This window comes from Protopterus annectens, chromosome 4.part0 (genome assembly GCF_019279795.1).
Source record: "Protopterus annectens isolate FY-2018-M chromosome 4.part0, PAN1.0, whole genome shotgun sequence".
Classification (NCBI taxonomy): Eukaryota; Metazoa; Chordata; order Ceratodontiformes; family Protopteridae; genus Protopterus; species Protopterus annectens.
In genome coordinates this window covers 10724061-10736282 of record NC_056733.1, presented here as the reverse complement: position 1 = coordinate 10736282, position 12222 = coordinate 10724061, and the positions used below count along the sequence as shown (strand labels likewise).

Genomic DNA, 12222 nt, shown 5'->3' with positions numbered 1-12222 from the left:
GCGATTTGCTCCCAGTTGGAAGCATAAGAATCTTCTGAATCGCTTGTCCATCTTTATGTGGTAATACGCATCCCAAAGATCTGTAGAGCACATCTAATCATCTTTTTCCAGGAAAGAAAGGACAGACTGAACCATGACCATCCGGAACTTTGTCTGCTTGACAAACTTGTTTAAGATACTGAGGTCCAAAATGGGTCTCCAGTCCTATGTCTTTTTTGGCACTAAAAATAACCTTGAGTAGAACCTGGATCCTATCTGGTCTGGTGGGACTATTTGGAGGACTCTTTTCTGAAGCAGCTTTAGAACCTCTTGAGTTGTGGATTCCCTTTGACTGGGTGGAACATTGGGAATATGTTTTGGACATTTGGGGTGAAGACTGAAGGGGATGTGATGACCTCTGGTATTAATATGCTGTACCCAGGATTCCGAGAGATGCTTTGCCAGGCATGTTGGTGCAGCAAAAAACATCCCCCGACTGCTTCCAGAGGGAAGCAATCTGGCTGCTCTTCAGGAGTGCTGGTAAGGCTGGCCAGAGAAAGAATCTCTGGATCTCTCATTGCGCAGACCTCCCCTGCCCCGAAAGGGGAGTCTTCTAGAAGAGTTATCCCCTCTGCCCTGTAGGGTATACTTGACATGTGCATCACTGAAAGGACCCCGGGACTTGTGCCACATTTTCCCACTCCTCTGATTCCTACAGAAGTATCGTTGGGGATTGGAAAAATGGACAACTACGGCAGACAGGGTCTTACCGTCCTGCTCACACCTGGTTAGAGAGTGTCTTTCACTTTGGATCCGAAAAGGGAGAAAGGTTCGAGTGGAGCGTCGAGGAAGGAAGCCTTGAAAGGGTCTGCGAAGTCGCAGAGGCGCATCTAGATGTGATGTCTCATGACAATGCCTGCATCCGCCAATCTAGCTGCCCCTTTGGTTGCATGGGAGACCAACCTCATGGACGAGTTAGAGATGGACTCTCTGGTTGTGAGCTGTGAGGTCACCTTATCCTGGACCTTGTCAGATACAGCTCCTGATGGTGTTCCAGTGAGCTCCATCATGAGATCTCTCTGGAGCCTAGTGAAATGTGCCATGTAATTCAACAATTGAATGGTAAAGGTCGAAGAGGCGAATGTCCGCTTCCCTAGTCTGTCCAACGCCCAGGACTCCTTGTTTGGGGGATGAACTGTGTGGCTCTCCTCGGTGAGCTCTTTCTTTGTTGCTGCCACCACCATAGCATCTACAGGCAATCCTTTAGACATAAGAATTGATCTGGTCTCTGGGGTCAATGGAGTCGGAATTTTTACAGGCACACTACACGAGCTCGTTGGCAGGCGGGGTCATCCAGGTGGTAGAGGGCTGGGCACGGAATGCCTTCAAGAACACAGGACTCCTCGGAGGATGGGTTTGTGGACTTCCAATCTCTTCGCTGTTTCAAAACTTCAAGGATATGTCCAAAGGAGACATCTTCAGGAGGAGATTTTGGGAACCCTTCCCCTTCATCACAGTCAGTGTCTTCCATGACAGACTCTTCAGGGGAGTCTACATGCTTCCTCTTGCACGTTCTCTTCCTTGGAACCTTGACGGGGACGGACCTCTGAAGAGCACTCTGGAGAGAGGATGCCCTGTTCAAGGGTATCCTGTGGCTCCTCATACCTGGTGTCGGAGTGGCAGACTGTGTCAACTGAGGTCTAAGAAAAATGTACATATGGTGTTCCAATGCCTGTGGGGCCAGCTGAGTGCCTGCAGTGGCCAGTGCCATTTCCATCATCTGGAAAGCAGGCCCGCCTGAAGAGGGATGGGAGCCCAGAATAGAGGGGGACAACCTCAGAACCGGGGTCACATCCCGCTCCAACAGACCCGCCGCCAGGAGAGGAACCTCAAGGGGACTGTTCCAAGAAGGGGCTATATGGCTGTCCTAAGAAAGGATGAGTCGATGGGGAGTATCTGGTCCGAGGTATGGGCTCTCCCTTGCACATCAAGGTCAATGGACCTGTAGAAAATGCAGTAGGGAGGGGAGGAAGTGACCAGAATTGGAGAACCTATTGTTTGGGTTGAAGGGAGAATCTGGACAGATGCAGTCATGGTCAGTACCGTGGTAATCGGTACCGATATAGTCTTATCAGACTTTGGTTCAGTAGTCAGCATCGAAGTAGAGGACTCAAGTCCCGAAGCCAATGGAGTTGAAGGCAATTTAGCAGACATACTTAAGAGTTAAGTTCCACCGTCAGCACAAAGGAAGGGGTTTTGAGCCTTGGAGCTGAGGGAACTGAAGACAGTTTTGGCAATTTAGGTCTAGGCTCTAAAGACAGAGTCCGGATCTTTAGGAGAAGAGGGAATCAAATGGCTCCTCTTCTTGTGATCTTTTCTGGGAGGGAGGAGTACCCTCCAATACTGAAAGAGCCTCCAAGAAAGGAGATTTGAGTAGTCCTTTAAGAATAAGCTTATTGAGTCCATCATTCAGAGTACAGGTACTGAAGCCCGCATAAATATTATAAGGTGGTTGAACAGTCAGATGAGATACATTTAAGCAATATACACAAGAGTAATGAGCGTCCAAATTCAGCATTTTACGGGCACACTGGTCGCAAGCTTTAAAACCAGTGGCCCCTTTCTTGTCCATCATAACCACAAAACGTCAAGGCCACTACACCTGCAAATACCACAATATCAACAACAAAACTTACAACAATATAGTAACCAAACACCTTTTTTTTTTTTTTTTTTTTTTTTTTTTTTTTTTTTTGAGAGAGAGAGAGAAGGGAAGAAAAAGGGTACCAACAATGGTATTCTGAGAATACCACAGAGGGTAAGGGTAGGAGCTACCAACGACATTAGGTAGGAATACCAGAAAAAAATGTCAAAGGGGAGGAAGAATGAGGCACTTTACCAGCTAAGGGATAGCAAGAGGCACTTCTCTACAAACGATAAAGGTTCAACAAGAAAAAGGTTTTATCAACAAGCAAAAAACTACATTGCTGAGAGTGAAAGGCTTGACACGTCCAGACCAGTATGCTGCAAATGAGATCTGAGGTAATGGGGGGAAGAGAGGAACTATGGGTAATCTTAGCAGAGTTTTTGGGCTGATGCGAGCTTGGCACAGCGGCAGAGTCCAAACAGAGGATCAGTTCTGAACCCATCAGTAAGGAATCAATGAAGATTAACAACATCAGATGGGAACATTCTGAAGTTTGAAATAAGTTGCTGCCACTAGCACTCATGCTTTAAAAATTCTGATGTAAAAAATTAGTAATAATCGGTTCCTATTCAAAAGGAAAAGAATCTTCAAGACTGCTTGGCAATCTTTTTATGCAAGTACCCTCAATATCCAAAAAATGTCTCCTCTTGTGTAGGTAGACATGGGAGTACAAGGGTAAAAATGAGAAAGTACTCTCTGGGACAAAGTAATCTCTCCTAGGCTGCAAAAGTCCAGAACAAAAAGAATATGGAAAACTACCAAAGTCCTTAATAGCTGAAGCAAGACCTCTGATATTGCTCTTTTGAACCTCCTTCCTTGCTTGATAATTTCAAATGAGTAGGTTGTGTGTCAATGGCAAAGGAGGAGGATTAGAAGGGAGGATTTGAAAGGTACCTCCTTTTTATAATCTTTTTTGTGAACACCTCATTGAGCATGGAAAATCAGGTGCACATGAGGGAGGAACTCGACAGAGAAACAGTTAAGACTACAACTCAGGATTGCTGTGATCTGTTCTAAGGTTGTCTGCAGCTTACCTGAAAATGTTAATGAACCCACTTCCTGGGCCAACAATTGTGCTAAGCTCCAGCCAGGGAAGAATGCTGGATTTCCAGATGTCTCCTGCTGCTGGGACTACAAAAGAACTATGGCCTTAGCCGAGTTATTTGCATTCTAGAAAAAAAAGTAATGTATAGGATGGAACCATGGTAACAATGAAGACATTACCTTTTGCTTTCATTCCTTTCAAGTGGCTAACTATTTTGGGACCAATGAGCCTTGAACAAAAATCTAATAAGGTTACATTTCTGTAATCAGCAAAAAGGGGTGATGTACTACAGAGGAAAACAAGATCAGTCTTTTCTAACAGCTCCTTCTAAAGGAATGTAACTTAAGTGGACTAGAAGGCTACTTATGGTGATGGATGTGGATGCCTGTGACTTCAGCGAATGTTTCAAGAAGCTTTCACATAAGCCCACCCGCTACATACACTTTTCATACAGAATGTTCTGCTAGAAATAAGGCACCTTTGAAGAGTTCAGTATCCTTTGAAACAGTATTGAGGTTGCGGGCACATTCATCCAAAGCCCAGAACTCCCATGTGAGAAGATGGAAAGCTGGACTTTAGGGATTGTCGGTTTTCCTTCAAGGCTGCTGCAGACACAGCTATGTCTTCAGGGTCTGTGCACAAACATTCATTCAGAGGTCTAAATATCAATCTGCTGTACAGTGTCCATGCACTGCCAACAAATCTAAGAATTTCTACAAAGAAGGTACTGAGCACAATGACTGTTCTGTCCAGCTTACAGGATTTTTGAAGTCTCCTGTCAGCCATCCCTCTCACCAGTGTAAGGAGAAGAATCTCACTAGAGCCAAGTGTCATCTGGAGGCAATGAAGAAACATCACCAGCCTACCTCACTCTCCAAGGGCCATCTCAAAATGTTTACACTTTGCATGGCACTTTCTGGGCCCCCTGGGCTTCAGAAACATGGAAGAATGAAGAATCTACCCAAAAAGAGGATAATGTCTGAGGGGTTGCAGGTGGAGGCAACTGAATATGCTAAAGATGGAGCCCAAGACAAGGAGAAAACAGTGAAATCAGGACCAAGGCTGTAGGATGACAATTAGAGAAAATTAGAGAGAGAAAGCAGCAATAGTAAGGACAGTAGGTGCCACAAATACAAGCTACACATCTGCCTGAGAGGCAGAAATATGCATTTCAAATGTCTATGACAAACTGAAAAGACAAAACAATGAACAGGAGCTGGAACATCCAGTCTGGTAACTCTGGAACTGGCACAGGGTAAATTGACACTGGGTGACCTGGTGACACCAATATTAGAAGACGATGACTTCAAAAATATGGAGCAGACGTCAGCCTAAAGTACAGTTTTGTACCTACCATAAATGTAGATGTCCGAACAGGATAGCATCTGCAGTCCTTACAAATGGGTTGTCCTGTCGTCAGGCAGCCCTTCGGTCGGCCGGATTCCAAAGTCTGGGTCTGGCTTCGGCTGGTGTCGCACTTCACCCGACGTCATCACTGCCGGTCTTCGGGTATAAAGGCATCAGCCGACGCCATTTTCCTCAGTGTTTCTTGCCCCAGATGCCAGTTGCCCTCTTGGATAGCTAAATTTTTGGATAAATGCCAATGTTTCCAAAAAATAGAAGGCAAACACAAAAAATAAGCATGTATGTACATATATACAAACAAATACACCATAAGAAATCCCCGCCGCAGGTAGCTATTAGGTGGGCAAGTACCCTAGGAATACCACAGAGAGGAAGGAGGGTGGGTAATCCTGACTGCAGATGCTATCCTGTTCGGACATCTACATTTATGGTAGGTACAAAACTGTACTATGTCCTTCAAGGATGCATCTGCAGTCCTTACAAATGGGTAGAATACCATAGCCAAACTAGGGAGGAGGAAGAAGAAATTATGGTGTAGTTAGGATCCCTTGCAAAACAGCAGTGGCAAACCCTGCTCGGGATCTAGAGTAAAGAGGTAGGTTATAATGCTTGGCAAATGTATGCACGGAGGTCCAAGTAGCAGCCTCTATAATGTCCTTGGTAGCCACTCCTCGTAAGAAAGCTGTGGTAGTGGCTGTAGCCCTTGTGGAGTGAGGCCTTATGTTCTGTGGAATTTGCTTTCCATGGTAGGAGTAACAGAATCTTATGCAATTTCCTATCCACTTGCAGATTGTCTGTTTGGAAATTGCTTTTCCTTCCCTTCCTGTTGCATATGCTACTAGAAGCTGGTCAGTTTTTCTATTGCCCTTGGTTCTGTCCAGGTAGTAGCGCAACTGTCTATGTACATCCAAGGTATGCAGCAGTCTTTCCCCCTTGTTCTGTGGATTGGGAAAGAAGGTAGGTAGGTGGATTGCCTGGTTTAGAGACACTCTGGATACCACCTTAGGCATAAATGTAGGATTAGTTCTCATGGACGCTATCTTGATGGAAGATTAGGAAGGGTTGTACTGCCATTAAAGCCTGTAGTTCTGAAACCCTTCTTGCTGAAGTAATTGCCAGCAGGAAAGCAGTTTTCCAGGATAGGTGTTGAAGATCTGCTGTTGCTGCTGGTTCGAATGGAGGAAGTGTCAATTTTTCTAGTACAAAGTTCAAGTCCCATGCTGGTAATGGTGGTTTCCTAGGAGGTTTTACATTCTTAATTCCTCTCAGAAACTGCCTGAATAGAGGATGTGAGAAGACAGGGGGATCGAAGCTGTATTCTGCAGAAATAGCTGATGCATGTATTTTGATGGAGGAATAGGACAGGCCTGTATGGAGAAGCTCTGCCAAATACTCCAGGATGTTGGCAATATCTACCTTTGACACATCTTTCCCTCTTTCAGTACTCCAAATGACAAACCTTTTCCATTTTCCTGCATAGTTCCTTCTTGTTGAAGGTCTGCGGGCCTCAAGGATAATGTCTTTAACCCTTTGGGATAAGTCTGGGTTAGTTGCTGTTATGTAATGTTCCAGGCAGTCAGTTGCAAGGTTTTCAGGTTTGGATGCAGGATGTTGTAGTCGCTCTGAGTTAACATCAAAGGGATCAGGGGTAGTGCCCACATTTCCCCTCGAGACATGCTCCTCAGTAATGGATACCAATGTTGCCTTGGCCAATTTGGAGCTATCAGAATTATCCTTGGACGTTCCTCTTTGATTTTCAGTAGTACCTTGTGCATCAAAGGAAGAGGTGGAAATGCATATGCTGTCAGGCCTTTCCAACTGAAGGATAGAGAGTCCACCTTCCAAGCAAGTGGGTGGTATGTCCTTGTGCAGAATTTCTTGAGCTGGTGATTGAGTGGGGATGCGAATAGATCTATTTGTGGCATTCCCCATTTCTTTGTGATGGCCTTGAAAATGTCCGGGTGTAGCATCCATTCGTGAGCATCCGAGGTAGTTCTGCTTGACATGTCTGCTAGGATGTTTTCTTTTCCCGGTACGAATATTGCCTGTAACTGAATGTTGTAACTCAGAGCCATATTCCATAGGTCCAGAGCCATTCGGCATAGGGGGCATGAATGAGTGCCTCCCTGTTTGTTGATGTACCACATGACAGTGGTGTTGTCTGTCCTTATCATCAGTTGGCCTTCTTTGAGGAATGGTCGGAAATTCTGGATTGCTTGTTTTACTGCCAGCATTTCTTTTTGATTTATGTGCAGGTGCAGCTGATCTGGAGTCCATAAGCCTTGAATGCACTTGTCCAGCATGTGGGCCCCCCAACCGAGGTCTGAGGCGTCCGTTGTGATGGTCTGGCTTGGTTGAATGCTGTGGAAGGGCAAACCTGGGTTTGACTGGCATGCTTGAGCCCACCATAGGAACTCTCGTTTCAGGCATGGAATTAGTGGTATTTCTGTTTCTAAGCTGTGTCTGTGTTGAGACCATAAATTCTTTAGGTACCACTGTAGCTTTCTCATATGCAGTCTGGCATGGGGAACCAGGATTATGTAGGATGCCATGAAGCCCAAGGCCTGCAGTACTTTCCTTGCTGTTAGTTTGCTCTGCTTTGTTAATGCCAAGAAGTAAAGAGGGAGTTGCTCTTGTTTTTCTGCAGTTAGGAATGCCATCTGTTTTACTGTGTCCAGTTCTGCACCCAAGAATGTTCTTGTTTGGGATGGAGTCAGTCTTGACTTTTCTAAATTGACTGTGTATCCCAGGGCTTGTAGTAAGCAAATGACTCTTTGTAAATCTTGTGTCAGCTTGTTTTTGTTGTCCGCTTGTATCAGGCAGTCGTCCAGGTATGGATAAATTTGGATTCCCTGAAGCCTGCAGTGAGCTATTACTGATGCCAGGCATTTCGTGAACACTCTGGGCGCAGTAGATAAGCCAAAGGGCAATGCTGAGAATTGATAATGCTCTGATCCTGCAAGAAATCTGAGGTATCTTCTGCAATTTGGTTGTATGGGGACGTGCAGGTATGCCTCCTTGAGATCTAGAGTTACCAGCCAATACTCCTTGCCCAGCATGGGAAAAAGTTGCTGTAGGGTCAGCATTTTGAATTTTGGAACAATGATGAATGTGTTTAAAGCGGACAGGTCGAGAATAGGTCTCCAACTTTTCTCTTTTCTTGGTACTAGGAAGAGTCTGGAGTAAAATCCCTTGCCTTGTTCTGTAGGTGGTACCTTTTCCACAGCTCTTATCTTTGTTAATTGAGCTATTTGCTTTAGAGCTTCTGTCTTGATTTGGTGGTAGGTTTGGCATTCCTCTTTTTACTGGTAAAGTGTGGAAGTGAAACCTGTAGCCTTGATCTATAGTTTGCAAAATCCACTTCTCTTGTGATGTAGTGCCAGTTTTTTGAAAATAAGGCTAACTTTCCGCCTAAGGGTGCTGCTATTTGTTCCCTGGTAGGCGGTGTCAGAGCCAAGTCACTGCGATTGTCCTGTTGCAGTGGTAGTGGTTGTATCTGTGCCTCGTTGGTTATTGCCTTGCCACTGGCGTCCCCTGTAGACACCTCCTCTGGATTGATTTCTGCCTCTTGAACGCCTATTCCTGCCTCTCTGCGTTTTAGAGGAGTCTGGAAAGGACCAATTTTTGGAAGGCCAGTTCCTGCTAAACCTTGGGGGCTGAACCTGTAAGAAATCTTTAACTGTTTGTACAGATTTTGCCTTCTCTTCCATTTTCTTCATTACCTGCTGGGCAGGAGAGCCAAAAAGACTGACCTTATCCATAGGAGCATCTAATAGCTTTGCTTTGACATGATCCGGCAAGACCTGTTCTTTCAGCCATGCATGCCTTCTTATAACTGTGCCAGTCATGGCTGATCTAAATGAAGCCTCCAGTGCATCATAGCCACATTTTAAAGAATGGTTACTAACCTGCTGAATGTTATTCACCATTTCTAGAACATATTTCTTATCTAAGGAATCATCAGAGGACAGTTTCTTAGTTAACTGATCAAGCATAAACTCTTGGTATTGGATCATATGAAACTGACAGTTCAAAGCGCTTGCTGAGAGAGTAGCAGAGGTGTATACTTTTTTGCCCCATCTCTCTAAGGACCTGGATTCCCTTTCAGAAGGGAGAGGGTTTTTCGCTGAGCTCGAGGCTACTGCCTTAGGCCCCTGGGAGATAGTCTCAGGATCTGCAAAAGGAGCCTTGTATAAGTGGTGATGAGTGTCCGGGACCCTGTAAAACCTATCGGGCTTAGCAGGGGCTGGAAGTAAAGTATCAGGAGCAGTGCAAGCATCATTAAATGCATCATCCACAACAGGAAGAACTGGAGGTATAGCTAAAGGCCTATGTTGCGGTAAGTGTAAGAAGGTCCTAAGCCTTTTTCTAGAATCTGAGAAATCTTGTCCCTGCCATTGGAATTGCTCTCTCATGGCATGTAAGGTTTCCCCAAAAGAAAATTCCTCTGGTGGAGAGGCAGAAGGAATCGATTCTTCAGCATCTGAATCTTCATAAGTAGAAAAGGGAGCCTCTGGATGGTCTGTATTGTCTGTATCATCAGAAGAGTCATCAGAGGACACTGGCTCAGGGGGCTCTGCTCTAGGTCTCTTTTCTGGAGGTTGAGAGGCCCTATCTGGGTGAGAATGGGATCCCCTTATTAAGGAGATGAGATCCTCTGCCAGAGTAAGCATTTGGGAACTGGAACTGGGCCTGTGAGAGGGGGGCTTAACAGGCACAGCCTTAGCAGTTTTGGCTGCTTTAGCCCTGGCAAAGGCCTTAATAGACATGGCTGCAGGAGGCCTAGCAGCACCACGTGCTGGGGTAGAGACATCCAAAGGGATGGTGTCCGATAAATCTTGAGAAAACACAGTAGTAGGCAAAACTTCAGAGGCCGATTCAGCTAGGGTAGAAGGGGCCTCGGTGGTAGTCATAGATTCGGCTGAAGATTGACCGGTTTGCTCGGTTTCGGCCGAAACCGAGACACTCGCGGTTTGCTTAACCGTGGTTTCGGCCGAAACCGCGGACCGCGAGTGTCGGTCCTTTTCTTTGCGTTTAACAATTTGAGTAGTCGGAGGATCCGACGGCATAATGTACGCAAAATCTGAGCCGAAAAATTGTTCAGCAAACTCCGACCGACACCTAAGCGTTCGTCGGTTGAAGGAAGCACAGGCTAAACAAGCTGCTACGTCGTGGTCTGGGCCTAAACAAGGTAAGCAGTAAGAGTGGAAATCTTTATGAGGTATTTGTTTCCCACAAGTTAAACAGTTATTCACTTTTTCTGACATCGGCTGAGGCAAGAAAGAGTCCCCAACGGGGTACTTAGCTTTTTAGAAGTCTTCGAAGTAGTATTCGGTAGTAGTAATCTCTGGATCTGACCGACCGGCACTTGCGAACAGCTTCTGCTTCGGGCGCCACGCGGCAAGAAAGACTGAGGAAAATGGCGTTGGCTGATGCCTTTATACCCGAAGACCGGCAGTGATAACGTCGGGTGAAGTGCGACACCAGCCGAAGCCAGACCCAGACTTTGGAATCCGGCCGACCGAAGGGCTGCCTGACGACAGGACAACCCATTTGTAAGGACTGCAGATGCATCCTTGAAGGACATCAGCTACCTGGTGACCTAGAATTTTGGGAGGAGTCACTTAATGCCTAGTATGTGTTCTGTCAACCAAAAACTTTAAAGCCAGGAGGATGATGACCTAATAAAAGTAGAAGGTGGCCAAGCTAGATGTGTTTACCTTCCATGCTCCCTCCAAAACAGGGACAATCCCTTACAATGCAAGCAGGCTGCACAAGTGTGAAACCTTAAAGGAAGATTCCAGAGTGTGTTCCACAGTTTCTTGGCTCTTCAGTACTGTGACTTGCTATGATAACTTAACAGTGGAAGTCTGCTCAAGGGCAGGTTCAGATAACCTATGTCTGCTTGCTCTACAAGTCTTTGGAGAGAAAAAAAAAAAAAAAAAAACAGAAGTGGGGTGCACACTGTCTCTGACCGGAGCAGAATAGAAATGGTACTGACCTTTTGTAGTTGCATTTCCCCAAAATTATGAAACTATCTAAAGTCAATGGCAAACACTTAACAGGCTTTTGTTTCTGCATAGTTATAAAATACACACACAAATCCTGTTTTGAATGCCCCCTTCTCATGACCAGAAGCTCCAGTGCCAAAACGAATGCAGACTGAACTGTATTCCAGCATCATCCATGTGGAAAAGTTCAGTCTGTATCACTTAATTGAATCTCACATCAAACATCTTTTAATCGAACTCTCAAATAAGCAAACAGACTTTTAATCATAGTTTTTCCTAGGGCAAGCCAAAGGTAGGCTACCCTAGCAACCATGGAAAAAATCAGAAAACATAAAACCTACCTAGGTGGGGGGCTAAACCCCCCACCAACTAAATACACCAACTCTGATTTCGTACTGCAGTGGGGAAAAGAGCAAATTCCATATGGTGGCCAACCACTGGTTTGCCCTAGGAAAAACTTTGACTAAAAGTCTGTTCGCTTGAGGGTTCGATTTAAAAGGTGCTTGACAAAGAGGGGTTCGACGATGTGAGATTTAATTAAGTGATATAGACCCGGAAAAGTCAATTTGGAGGAAGGCAAGTCCTGGTAACTTGCAAAAAGAACAGTGTTAGCTCAATTTACCACTTTTACAAACCAAACAATGCATGTGAAAAGTGTGGTAATCTTAGTCACAGAACTGTACATAGGACTTGCACAGGTACTTTACATTAGACTTGAAATAGGTCTTAAAAGAGGCTGTAATGCTTCTGCCCTAATAAGAATACAATTCTTGATATAAACATTTCCAAGTCATAACTTGGAAAAGTAACAAGAAACCACATATTCTGACTCTCTCTGGATCAGGCATGCATACTAAACCATTTTATTATGCTTAGGGAAGTTCATATTAAGTATGCAGAAGTAAAAGGCATTCTCCCAACTTTAACAAAATGATGAATTACAGAATATGCTTATTACCTCATCAAAACATTCTTCAAAGTCATAAAATGTTACTTTAAAGAAGGGTTTAAGTACAATTTTTGTCATGGTTCAGAGAAGCCTTTTAGAAACAGTCGTCTAGAAGCTTTCAGTCTACATCCTGATAACCACTACTACTACAACCATGTTAAATGTT

The 12222-nt window shown here is 44.9% G+C and overlaps 1 protein-coding gene across 3 annotated transcripts in view; it reads right to left on the bottom strand.

Moving 5' to 3' along the window:
* The window catches only part of RHOT1 (ras homolog family member T1), a 1470459-nt gene that overhangs the window by 776579 nt on the left and 681658 nt on the right, over positions 1-12222 (bottom strand). The window lies entirely within an intron of this gene.